The sequence below is a fragment of the Pristiophorus japonicus genome, chromosome 5 (assembly GCF_044704955.1).
Source record: "Pristiophorus japonicus isolate sPriJap1 chromosome 5, sPriJap1.hap1, whole genome shotgun sequence".
Lineage (NCBI taxonomy): Eukaryota > Metazoa > Chordata > Chondrichthyes > Pristiophoridae > Pristiophorus > Pristiophorus japonicus.
This window is the reverse complement of record NC_091981.1, coordinates 242,961,226-242,975,016: the sequence shown is the minus strand read 5'-3', so window position 1 is coordinate 242,975,016 and position 13,791 is coordinate 242,961,226. Positions and strand designations below refer to the sequence as shown.

The window sequence follows — 13,791 nt, the reverse complement described above, 5'->3', positions numbered from 1 at the left end:
CCCATGATTAAATTGTACCTTTGCAACAAGCTCAGAATGGCAGGCAGGACAAGGTTCTTTGTTCTCTCTCTCCCCAAGGTCGACGCCCTAGTATGGACCACACCCAGGTCTGAGCAGGCACAATGATCGGGAAACCCCCTGGGCTTCATATGATGCATAGTGTCGGCTTCTCATGCCTTCCGTTCACCTTCCACAGCCCCCCATCCTCCCAAATTTCTTTTCCAGCTGAGCCCCGAGCCCGGGTGAGGGATCGATTCTGCCGGCTGACACTCCAACCCTCGAGCTCGGTTTGGGGATGTTCGGTGGTAACATGTCAGTTTCTTTAAAAATCAAAACTTAAAGAATTCTATTAAAATTCAATTTCCTGCATTTTAAGTTTTAAAAATTTAAGCTTGATTATGCATATTTATGTGTTCTTAACTCCTTCCAAAACTTCACCTAAAAACAATGGCGTCTTTCTGCGCCAATTTTTTAATGTGCGTTGGTTTTCCTTAAGTGCCCAGAAGGTTTTTTGGGAGTGGCCATATACGCCGTCCTAGGAGAAATGTAAATTGACCAAACTTGCATAATTGTGAAAAGCTGGCGCAGACATCAGGTAACCCCTATGACGCCCCCTATGACGCAAAAAAAACTAACCTACAAAAATTGTAACTAACTGCGATGGGGGAAACTTAGATTTTTAAATTTAGGCCAAAAAAAGCGTCGCACACCAAAAAAACAGCGCAAAACTCTGGGGAAAATTTTGCCTTATCTTTGTTATGTTTTAGTGCATTTCTTGTAATTAGTAGCAACATTGATCTTTAAGGAGATTAATAAATCTATCTCCATCAAGTTTAGTAGCAGAACCTTTTACTTAATCGATACTGAGTGGGCAAAATAAGACTAAACCCTTCACGGAAGTTAATTGAAGTAGCTGCAAGTGATAGGTCATATATAACATGAGTAAAATGATTAACTAACTATATGATTGTTATGTAATAAAGGTATGAGAATTATTAAAAACATCCTGGTACAGATATTTGAATAAAGGATATAACCATAAAACCAAGTCTTGTACAGGTTGAACTTGTCAGGATAAATGAGTCATTTTCCGGTTGGCAAACAGTGACTCGTGGGGTGCCGCAGGGATCGGTGCTGGGTTCTCAACTATTTACAATCTATATTAATGACTTGGATGAAGGGACCGAGTGTAATGTAGCCAAGTTTGCTGATGATACAAAGGTGGGTGGGAAAGCAAATTATTGTGTATGGAGAAAGAGTCAGACTGAACACTGTGAGCTCAAAGTAAATCGTGACCGTAGTCTTTTATTGCAGGTCTCCAAAGTGCCTTGCCAACCTGTGAAGCCTCTTTAAATACCTGTGCTCCCAAGGGATTATGGGATCCCTTGGGACTCCAGGGGATGAGCTCTCTGGTGGCTGTACAGAGTAAATACAAGTATACATATATAACAGCACTCCCCCACCAAAGTCAATAGTGTAACTATTTACAATGTGAGTCGATCTGGGGCCCTTTTTGTCCTGGTTGGTCATCTCGGTGTGAAAGCTGGTGTTGTTGAATCATTTGTTGGGCCCTCGCTGGGCTGCTGTGGATGATGGGTTCTGCTTCGTGGTCAACTGTGGTGCCGGGGGCCACTGGTGTGTATGTTAGGGGATCAAAAAAGGTAGGGTCCAAGGTGGGTTGCTCAGGGTAGTCCGTGAATCTGAGTTTGATTTGGTCCAATGAGTCCATTTGAAAGTTTGACACGAAACACCCTGCTCCCCTCTTTGGCCACGACAGTGCCGGGAAGCCACTTGGGACTTTGTCCATAATTTAGTGCAAATACAGGATAATTGATTTCAATCTCGCGTGATACATTTGCGCTATCATGGTATGCACCTTGTTGAGGCTGCCTGCTCTCGACCTGTTCATGTGGATCAGGGTGAACCAACGAGAGCCTTGTCTTAAGTGCTCTTTTCATGAGCAGTTCAGCAGATGGGATCCCAGTGAGTGAGTGGGATCTCATGCAGTAGCTAAGCAGGACTTGGGATAGGCGAGTCTGCAGTGAGCCTTCAGTTGCCTTCTTCAAGCCTTGCTTGATGGTTTGCACTGCTCGCTCTGCCTGGACATTGGTCGCTGGTTTAAACGGGGCAGATGTGACATGTTTAATCCCGTTACGGGTCATAAATTCTTTGAGTGCAGCACTGGTAAAACATGGCCTGTTGTTGCTCACCAGGACATTGGATAGGCCGTGTGTGGCAAACATGGCCCGCAGGCTTTCAGTAGTGGCAGCGGACATGCTAGTTGACATTATCTCACATTCAATCCACTTGGAGTACGTGTTTACAACCACAAGGAACATTTTACTCTAGAACGGGCCTGCATAGTCGATGTGTGCTCTAGATCATGGTTTGGAGGGCCAAGACCATAAACATAGCGGCACCTCCCTGGGTACATTGCTGAACTGCAAGCATGTATTACATCTGTGAACGCAGGACTCTAAGTCCAAATCGATACCGGGCCACCACACGTGGGATCTGGCTATCGCTTTCATCATTACGATGCCTGGATGGGTACTGTGGATGTCATTGATGAAGGTGTCTCTGCCCTTCTTGGGGACCACAACTCGATTGCCCCACAGAAGGCAGTCTGCCTGTATAGACATTTCATCTTTGCACCGCTGGAATGGCTTTATCTCTTCCTGCATTTCCACTGGGACGCTGGGACACTGGACCAGCTCTTGTGTAGCACACAGCTTTTGACTAGAGATAATAAGGGGTCCTAGCTTGTCCAGGTTTTGATCTGCCGGGCAATGACGGGTGATTACTCACTCTCAACTGCTTCCATAACCATGGCTAGATCTGCGGGCTGCACCATTTCCACCCCCGTGGTGGGCAATGGCAGCTTACTGAGAGCATCGGGAGTCTATTTAGTTCAACATTCAGCATTATCGGGGGACAATTCGTGGTGAATGTGTGCACTCCATGTACCTCTGCCTCCTCGATCTGAGGCTCTGGTTCATCGTGATCCTCCATGGATTTGTCCTCCTCTGCAACATGGTGGTTTGCAGGTTTAACAGGCTTTGCAGCCCGCCTGCACACTCGTTGGAGGTGTCCCATTGTTCCACAGCCCTTGTAAACATACTCTTTGAATCGGCAGGAATGGAAATGATGATCACCCCCGCAGCGCCAACAAGGTGTTAATGGCTTTGCATTCATCACCCTTGATGGTGGACTCTGAGTCATCTGCGGATGTGTAGCTGCAGATATGTGTGACCTGCCCTGTACGTTACGCTTCGAAAACAACATCACTTGTTCACAGTAATTGTAGCAGCAACTGCTCTCGGACCAGTGTGCAAAAATCGTCGTACGATTTCTCCGTGGGTTTCGCTGGAGTGAGCAGATTCTTCATGAGGCCATATGTTGGTACCCCAGAGACGGTGAGGAGGATCGCCCTTCGTTTGGCAGCACTCTCTTCCCCATCTAACTCATTGGCCACGAAGTATTGGTCGAGTCGCTCCACAAAAGTTTCCCAATCATCTGTCTCCGAGAATTTCTCCAGGATGCCCACTGTTCTCTGCATCTTTGGGTTCACTTTCTGTATCTCGTCGCCAGTTGTTGAGTATGGAGAAAGAGTCAGACTGAACACTGTGAGCTCAAAGTAAATTGTGACCTTAGTCTTTTATTGCTGGTCTCCAGAGTGCCTCTCCAGCTTGTGAAGCCTCCTTAAATACCTGTGCTCCCAAGGGATGAGCCTTCTGGTGGCTGTACAGAGTAAATACAAGTTACATATGTAACACAAATTGTGAGGAGGACACAAAGAATCTGCAAAGGGATATAGACAGGCTAAGTGAGTGGGCAAAAATTTGGCAGATGTAGTATAATGTGGGAAAATGTGAGGTTATCCATTTTGGCAGAAATACTAGAAGAGCAAATTATAATTTAAAGGGAGAAAAATTGCAAAGTGCTACAGTACAGAGAGACCTGGGGTCCTTATACATGAAACACAAAAAGTTAGTATGCAGGTACAGCAAGTAATCAGGAAGGCAAATGGAATGTTGGCCTTTATTGCAAGGGGGATAACGCATAAAAGCAGAGAAGTCCTGCTACAACTGTACAGGGTATTGGTGAGGTCACACCTGCAGTACTGCGTACAGTTTTGGTATCCATATTTAAGGAAGGATATACTTGCATTGGAGCTGTTCAGAGAAGATTCACCAGGTTGATTCCGGAGATGAGGGGGTTGACTTATGAAGATTGGTTGAGTAGGTTGGGCCTATACATATTGTAGTTCAGAAGAATGAGAGGTGATCTTATTGAAACTTATAAGATAATGACGGGGCTCGACAAGGTGGATGCAGAGAAGATAGTTCCACTCATAGGCAAAACTAAATCTAGGGGACATAGTCTCAGAATAAGGGGCCACCCATTTAAAACTGAGATGAGGAGAAATTTCTTCTCTCAGAGGATTGTAAATCCATGGAATTCCCTGCTCCAGAGAGTTGTGGAGGATGGGCCATTGAATATATTTATGTGGAGATAGACAGATTTTTGAGCGAAAATGGAGTAAAGGGTTATGGGGAGCGGGCAGGGAAGTGGAGCTAAGTCCATGATCAGATCAGCCGTGATCTTATTGAATGGCGGAGCAGGCTCGAGGGGCCAAATGGCCTATTCCTGCTCCTATTTCTTACATTCTTATATTCTCCCTTATCTGGGACTCCCTTATCTGGCACCAACCCTCGTCCAGCACCATTCCTGGCCACCTGGTGGTGCATGCGCAGAACTCCGGCAAGAACAAATTGAATTCCTTCTTCGCTGCCGACTCCCGCAATCACTGGCCTAACCCCGCGATCCACCAGCCCCCGCACCCACCCCCCCGCCATGATCTCTCTGCCGCACTTCCAGACCAAAGCCAGCCCCGATATCCCCTTGCTCAGTACCTGTACCATCCAATTTAACGTGACCTCCCTTCATCCAGCAAAATCCCTTATCCGGCACAGGCCAGGTTCTGAGGGTGCCGGATAAGAAAGGTTCAATTGTATTTAATGTGCTGCATAAGCAAAGCGCTTTATAGCCAATAAAGTATTTTTGAAGTGTAGTCACTGTTCTAAGGAAATTTGCACATAGCAAGGTCCCTTAAACAGCAATGAGATAATGACCTATGGAAGAACACACTTGCCTTAGAGGGACTAGACTGATTCCAGGGATGAGGGGATTGTCCTATGAGGAGAGATTGAGTAGACTAGGTCTACATTCTCTACAGTTTAGAAGAATGAGCGGTGATCTCATTGAAACATATAAAATTTTTAAAGGGCTTCACATGGTAAATGCTAGGAGGATGTTTCCCCTGACTGGGGAGTCTAGAACTCGGGTAACAGTCTCAAAATAAGGAGTCGGCCATTTAGGACTGAGATGAGGAGAAATGTCTTGCACATATTTTTGTGAATCTTTGGAGTTCTCCAAACCGGAGTGACAGAGATCGATAGAAGTTTGGATACTAAGGGAATCAAGGGATATGGGGATATTGCGGTAAGGTGCAGTTGAGGTAGAAGGATCAGCCATGTTCTTAGTGAATGGCAGAGCAGGCTCAAAGGGCCAAATGGCCTACTCCTGTTCCTATTTCTTCTGTTCTGTAATCTGTTTTAGTATTGGTGGTTGAGGGAGAAATGTTGTCAAGAACACCGAGGAAAATTCTCCTGACCTTAGAATTATAGGGGCCGAATTTCGTCACCGTCCATTTCTCGGTGGCCCCCAGGTGGCACCTACCTTTTTGCTGCATGCTGCCACCAAGTCCTGTCGGGAGCCACTTTCGGCTCTGTTGTGTGGGCGGCAACATCAGCGGCAGTCAGTGGGCAGGAGCGGGAGTGAACGACCTGCATCATCAGCGTACAGCAGTTGGAGGCCTCTCCATTCGGGGATCTTTGGATGGCCTCCAATACGCATGCGTGAGACTTTGCGATTTTTTTTTGTTGTAGTTTTTGTCTTCCAACATGTTGCCATTTCGGGGCCGTTTGCTGTACTGCGCATGCACATAAAGGCACACCACTTTATTCCACCTGTGAGTGTGAGAGGGGAAAGAGGAGAGGAGAGAGTTGGAGGTTGGAGAGGACAGAGTTAGAGGTTGGAGAGGACAGGGTTGGAGATTGGAGAGGAGAGACTTGGAAGTTGCGGAGGGGGCAATCTGAGTTGGAGCGGGGGCAGTCGGAGAAATTGAGACCCACAAACTGTTGAGCAGCCAACCAGAAATCAGAAATGAAGACGGGAAAAACCATGCTCACAGCTCCCTGGTTTAATGAGGAGGAATTGGAGGAGCTTGTGACGGAGGTGGAGCGCAGGTACAAAGACCTCACCCGGGATGGTCGTGGCAAGCCTCCACCATCCCTATACCGACGCATTTGGAGAGAGATCGCTGAGATCGTGTCTGCAATGGGCAAAGTTGAGTGGGGTGGGGACCAATGCCAGAAACGTTGGAATGATTTGCAGGTGGCAGCAAGAGTGAGTACAAATTTATTTGCCCTCCCCTGTCCAACACTAAAAAGGTTATGTGCCAGATGTGTGTGTGTGTGTGTGTGTGTGTGTGTGTGTGTGTATGTGGGGAGGGGAGGAATGTGTGTGGGGGACATCAGCAAAGGGGCTAAAGGCTGCAACGTTTCTTTGTGCAGAAGAAAAAAGCATCTAAGGCAGGAAGCCTGCGTGTGACGGGAGGGGGAGCAGCAGAGGTGGTCGATTTGAGCAGGCTGGAGGAGCGTGCGTTGGCATTGGTGGGTGCCTGCCGCAATGCAACCACAAATGTTGATGCAAATCCGATGCCACAGCATGGTAAAGTTATACTAATCTCCGGTGTGAGCGACGCTCATGGCATGAAAGCGTCGGCCTCCGAGTTCCTGGGGTTTGGAACGGACTCCACGCTGGCAAGCTCAACCAAGTGCGAAGGCAAGCAAGGCGCCAGAACCCAACATGAGCGAGCATCCCCCTGAGGATTCACCACGGCTCTCTGCAATTCTGAAGATGGTCCAGCTATCACAGACAAGTGTGCGGATAGGTTGCGATATGCTCCAGACCATGACTGGGATAGCTGCCAGCATGGTCACCTTTATCCAGCAGCATGATGACAAGATGGCACTGGGTTGGAGCGAAAAACCGAGACCGTTGAGGCGATGAGGCAAGAGGTGGCTTCTGGATGCGCAGTTCAAGCCCCTGACCCCACACCCGCAAGTCAGACAGGTGTAGAGGAGCAGGAGATCCTGGCACCTTCAGCCGTACCCGCTGCCTTCTCACCAAGACGTTACACGTCTGCAGACATCCCACTGTCCTCCTGCACAACCTCGTCAACCAGAGCCAGAGAGGGGCAGGGGAGCAGCACGCCTTGGTGTAGGCTTCAAGGGTGGGGGGTGGAGAGGTGGTGGTGATGTAAATATAATAATGTTATGTAACCTTTGTTATTGTGCACTTATAAATACACTCACATTGTTGACCCTCTCTTGGTGAGTGTCTGATTTTAACGTCAATTGTGGTGCTTTGTGAGAAACACACATCTGTCCCTCAGGTCATCTGCTTGATCAGGAATATCTTCCCATCCACATATGACTGCCCTGTATAATGGGTACGGTCATCAGGCCATCGCAACACGCTTTATGTGTTGTGAGGGTTATTCGATGTGTCAGATTAATTACATCTCTCAGAATCGACATGTCCATCACCACAACAAGACACGCTGGGTACAGGTCTTTTGTGATGAATCAGAATGTATTTTATGAAGCAGTTTCCTTGTAGTTCAAAGAAAGGCACATTAACAAGATGATAGTGACAGTCTAGTCGTTGAAACCTCAACGGTCGGCCACTGAGTCAACGCAATGTTTGTCTCTTGATCGAAGTCTTTCCTCAGTTTGGTCTGTAATCGCGCTGCCCCTGAAGGCGAATAGCTGTAACTTTCTACCCTTTTCTTCCCGTACAAATGCTGTCAGAGTCTGTAGCTGTCTCAGGCTTACAATAGATCATTCTAGCCCTAACCCTCTCACCCTCTATGTGATATGCAGTGCTTCCCTGAGAACTTCTTGAAGGACTGTGTCACAGAATTAATTAATCAGCTTGGATGGACAAAATGTGACTTTTCGCTTATTCATAATTATTTTGCCTTCGCCATTGGGTTTCTCAATGAAGGCCTTTCAGCAAAGTCAAAGAAAAAAGTTTCCATCAGCCTAGACACATTTCAGTCGCTTTTATCACATCCCAAATTAAACATGACCATCAGCAATAAAGTAAAGTAACATCCACCTAACTTTTTTCCAGCAGTCCCACTTATGATGGTCCAGCACCTGCACCATGTTTGCGATGTGCAGCGCTGCAGCACGCGGAGCCCTTCTCCCTGCCGCCCGACTCATGGCCAGCTCAGACCTGCTTTTTACGAGCGGTCCTTCTGGTGGACGGCAGGTCGGTCTGAGGCCAGCATCCCTCACCAAAATGGCCAATTTTCAGCATCCGGCATGGACGGGTGGCATGATGTCACGCCGGCGGATCGCTCCACAACCAATCTCGCGGTGGGCGGAACCTGGACGGCAGATGGGCGGTTCCGGAGGAATCACCCAGAAAACATACATTTCCAGTGGATCCTCGGCGGCTGCGGGCGCAACCTCCACCAAATTCAGCCCCGATAGAATGGTTACAGGACAGAAGGAGGCCATTCGGCCCGTCGAGCACATGCCGGCTCTCTGCAAGAACACTTCAGCTTGACCACTCCCCCGCCGTTTCCCCATTGCCCTGCAATTTGTTGTCCTTTAGGTACTTATCCAATTCCCTTTGAAAGCCACGATTGAGTCTGCCTCCAACACCCTTTCAGGCAGTGCATTCTAGAGCCTAACCACTCGCTACGTATAAATGTTTTTCCTCATGACGCCTTTGGTTCTTTTGCCAATCACCTTAAATCTGTGTCCTCTGGTTTTTGACCCTTCTGCCGATGGGAACAGTTTCACTCTAACTACTCTGCCTGGACCCCCCGGGGCCGAAATTGCCCCTTTCTATGAGGCCGGTGACCATCTCAAAGAGGTGGCCATCTGTCGGTGCGGAATGGCCGCCGAGTCACGGTGGACTGGCCGATGTTCGCGGCATTGCCCTGATGGGTTTTTCCGGCAGTGTAGATATCCAGCCCGCTCCCCCCACTTCTGCCACGCTCCTGCAGATGAGTCGTTAACGATGTCATCAGATCGCGCACCGCCTCGGATCTGCCCCAGAAGCGAAATTCAGCTTAAATCGCTTGTCGGTGCCAACGACAAGTTTTTGGGTCGGTACACACTACTTGCTCAAGACCGCCAGTGGCATTTAAAGGCGTGTTGCTTCCAGCACCATTTTTGTCGGCGAGTTTTTTTCGGCTGGGTTAAAGCATTGCGAGTTGCCTTCTTCACTCCGGGATTGAGTCATAGTGGCCCAGGCTTCTCATACTCTACAACACAGAGCGCTGATTGAGGAGGCTGGGCTTGTGGAGGATAATTAAATGGGCTCAGCGCTGCAGTGGAATGCCTCCTGCACATTGTGCATGGCAGGGAGGCACGCAGGAGAAGGTGACGTCAGCTCCAATGGCTGGAGAGGCAGCGGGCAAGAGATGCAGCACACATGGCTGAGGAGGATGCAGAAGGCAATGGAGATGGCATCCGAGAGTTGCACCAGGAAGGACCTCAGGAAGGGCCTGCCGTCAGGAGGAGGGTCAGGTACCAGACCCCCAGCACAACACGGTGGGCCAAATGGACAGGAGGCAGCATGCGCAGGGGGCAGATGCTTGCCAGCACCAGGCTGCAGAGGGTGAGGACCAACAAGAGCAGGAGAGAGAAGGCAATGAGGCAGCTGTCAGAGGAAGACGCCTACACAGACGTTGTGGCAGAAGGCCCTATCATCAAAGGGTCTACAGACAGCAGTTCTCCTACACGGATCTCACTGATGACCAGTGTCTCCGGTGACTGTGATTCCGCAAGGACATCGCAACTGAGCTGTGCAATCTCCTGCAGCCATATGACATTCACTATTAACGAATCGCCCTTGTGCAATCCCTTAGTGCTTGTCGTTCGTGTGCCTTTTCCTGCTCTAGTGCTCTTACGCTGTGCTCCCCCGATGGAAGGCTGATCAATTTCTGTGTGGGACACTTCAGATGGCCTTCCAGGATGACCTCAGCCAGCTGGGGACATAGAAGTCCCAGCTGTAGCCTGCACCACCTCGACATGTGGGACAGCAATCTTGGTTGGCTGGCTGACAGGCAGCTGCAAGGGAAATGGCGGAGTGACATTGGTGGGAGCAGCAATGCTGTCATCCGGAGAGAGGACAGCAGATTCCTTCTCCACAGACCCACTGCCACTCCCCTGGAGCGGCACCTCAGCCTTCCTAGGAATTTCCTGGAGACAGATTGATGGGCTGCTGCAATACCGTGAAAGCCCCGGTCAACGGTGGTAGACCCAGACATGAAGGCAGCAGTCAGAGCTTGGGTGGAAGCAAGCTGAGACCTCATGAGAGCAGTCAGAGCTTTCGCTGCAGCACTAAGACATTGGGTCACTTCCGCCTATGCTGCAATGGAAGCTGCGACATCACGCATCATGCGTGCCATCACATCTGGGTCACCATGGTCTCTCTGGGAGTGTACCGTCATTTCCAGACTGGAAATTATGGCTCCATGCTCTGTGAGAGCCCTGTACAATGTTGGGGGCGGACTCCTCCACGCTCCTTGCCATTGCTGAGAGGCTCTCTGGCAGCCTTGCCGTTACACCTATCATTTCCGTGTGCATCACCCTTCTTCTGAAGGCCTCCCCATCGAAGTCCTCATCTGGGTCCTGTGGAGCAGAACTCGCCCGTGAACTTGCCCTCCCGAGAGCTGGCCCCCGAGCTACCCTCTCCCCCGGCCTTGCTGCAGCCCACTCGTGCCCCGTGCCTCACCCTGTGCAGATCCTGCTACTACATTGGCCTCTAAAGAACATGTGGTGCCAGTATCTAAGCTGGTGCCGGCGAGTGACAGATGCAGTGAAGCGGTGCCTTCCTCCTCCACCTCTCCCCCTCGTGCTCATCAGTGCCCTTGAGGACAGGCTGCTCAGGTGCTTGTTGATTATCGGAAAGCACAAAGACACAAGAATTGGGTCATGGTGAGGGGCAGGAAGGCAGAAATGCATGCACACAGTATGAGTAGCTTGAAAGTGAGAAAAGATTGTGGACTGAGGGGGAAGTGGGATTTGAGAAGAAGTATTAGGACTGAACATATCGTTGTTGTCCCCAAGGGGGTCACCGTCGTTGGTGTCCACGGTGCCGATGACCTGGTGCCCATCGATCTGCAGCATTCTCGTCTCCAGCTGGCTCAGCTTTTCAATGTGGGCTTTGCCCTTGCCTGTCCACTCCTGCTCCCGGCAATTATGCGCCACCTTGACCTGCAAGAGAAAGGGAAGTGTGTGAGTGAGCGTGGTGCAATGTGAATGGATGATGCGCTTGCCATAGTTGAATACCTGTCATTGTGAGCAAGGTGTGAGATGTGAGTGTGAGTGTTGATAGGTATAGAGATTGTTGCTGGGGGTGTGGTGCATTGAGCAATGTGTGAAACTTGTGGCATGTAGCATTTGTCGAAGCCTTCACTCATCCTGACCACCCTTGTGAGGTTGTTAAACTTCTTCTTGCACTGGGTGTGGGACCTGGGGACCACAATGACATGGTGTGCTACCTCCCTCCGCATAGTGCGGCAGACTTGTAGCAAGGGCCTCCTGCCAGTTGGTGGGTAGAGGATCCTCCGTCTGCTCTCCACCGCGAAAACCAATGCCACCAGAGCTTCATGGGAGACATTCCGGGCTCTCTCCCTGGGGCGCCGATCTGCCATCAGGATTTGTGAAGAACTTGTCCTTCTCCTTGACCTTCTTATGGTTGTTGGGGCAGCTGTATAGCCAACAATGCTGAGAATGAGGTGCTGCAGCATCAACGAACCTTCTGTTTAAGTATGAAAAAACCCTGTGGCAATTATTACTTGCGATTAAACTGCCCCCAGCTTTTAAGTGTAACCCCAATGAGCTTGAGTTTTTAGACTGGAATCATGACTACAATCATTTTAATGAGGAGTGAACACGAATTTTGCGTGCATTCTAGACGCTTCTCAGGTGGCGCAGCTTAATTTGTTTTAGTCTAACACTGCCCGTTTCTTAGCTCTAAAGAATTTGTAGCCCTATACCTCGTATAAAAAGAGAAAGACTTTGATTTATATGGCACCTTTCACGACCATCGGACATCTCAAAGCGTTTTACAGCCAATAAAGTACTTTTGGACTGTAGTCACTGTTGTAATGTAGGAAACACCGCAGCCAATTTGTGCACAGCAAGCTCCCACAAACAGCAATGTGATAATGACCAGATAATCTGGCTTTTTTTGTTAATTTGATTGAGGGATAAATATTGGCCAGGACATTGGAGATAACTCCCCTGCTCTTCTTCAAAATAGTGTCATGGGATCTTTTACATCCACTTGAGAGAGCAGACTTGGTTTAACGTTACCTAAATATGCAAACATGATAGAAGTAGATGGTGGTGAATTATTGGTGTAATATTAATGACCCAGGTTTTGCTGAAGAGGGACATGTCCTGCTAGTTAGACTTTTTTCCATTATCCTTAAGCTCAAAAAATGTTTTGTACCCTGCTAGTTGCTGGAAGTGCGAGCTGGTAACAGCGTGGCAAGATAACTGGGCATCTGGAACCTTCGTGGACAACGGGACCAACAGTAATTAACAAATCAGATTTAATGATTAACAAACATATGAATGACAGAGCAGGAAATAGAGTCAAAGCAGGTCAAAAAAGAGAAATAAGGAGAGGGAAAGAATGATTGAATTAAGAGAGAAAAAAAGAGACATATAGGAAAAGTAAGAAAAAAATAAAACATTTTGCATGGAAATTTGTGCCGTGCACTGGCTGTTAAGGCCCATTTCGGAAAAAAGTGGCGGCCACCTCATTTCTGTCTGCTTCTGGCGCAGAACTCACCGGCCACCTTTTGGGTAAGGGCCATAGCGCCTGACCCAAGCCCACCCATTTTTGGGGATTAAAATTACCTCTACTGTCTCTGATGATAGATTTCAGAAACTTCCTCACAATTAATGTGAAACTGAGGCCGGAATTTTGCCTGCGCTCAGAGGATGCGATCGGTGGTGGGTCAGCTGTTAAATTTAAAATGACTGATAGCAGATCGGGACCACGTTATCAACTGGCTGCCACGCTACTTTCCCAGATGTCAGGTCCGTCAATGCTGAACAGGGGAGGCAAGTTAGGTCATTATTGTCATGTATGTAACCTCAATGTAACACCACTGTATTACTGTATACACTCAACCTTGATGCACACCTTGACCACAAGGGGTGAACTTGTGGGAGACACTCCTTACCTGATCACACAGGTATAAAAAGGGAGGTCCCATGCAGGGTCATAAGAACATAAGAACATAAGATTAGGAACAGGAGTAGGCCATCGAGCCCCTCGAGCCTGCTCCGCCATTCAACAAGGTCATGGCTGATCTGGCCGTGGACTCAGCTCCACTTACCCGCCCGCTCCCTGTAACCCTTAATTCCCTTATTGCTTAAAAATCTATCTATCTGTGACTTGAATACATTCAATGAGCTAGCCTCAACTGCTTCCTTGGGCAGAGAATTCACAGATTCACAACCCTCTGGGAGAAGAAATTCCTTCTCAACTCGGTTTTAAATTGGCTTCCCCGTATTTTGAGACTGTGCCCCCTAGTTCTAGTCTCCCCTACCAGTGGAAACAACCTCTCTGCCTCTATCATGTCTATCCCTTTCATTATTTTAAATGTTTCTATAAGAT

At 48.7% G+C, this 13,791-nt stretch overlaps 1 pseudogene; it reads right to left on the bottom strand.

The window, feature by feature from the left end:
* The window catches only part of LOC139264158 (patched domain-containing protein 3-like), a 34,924-nt pseudogene extending 21,942 nt beyond the window's left edge, over positions 1 to 12,982 (bottom strand).
* Positions 12,983 to 13,791: the final 809 nt, after the last annotated feature.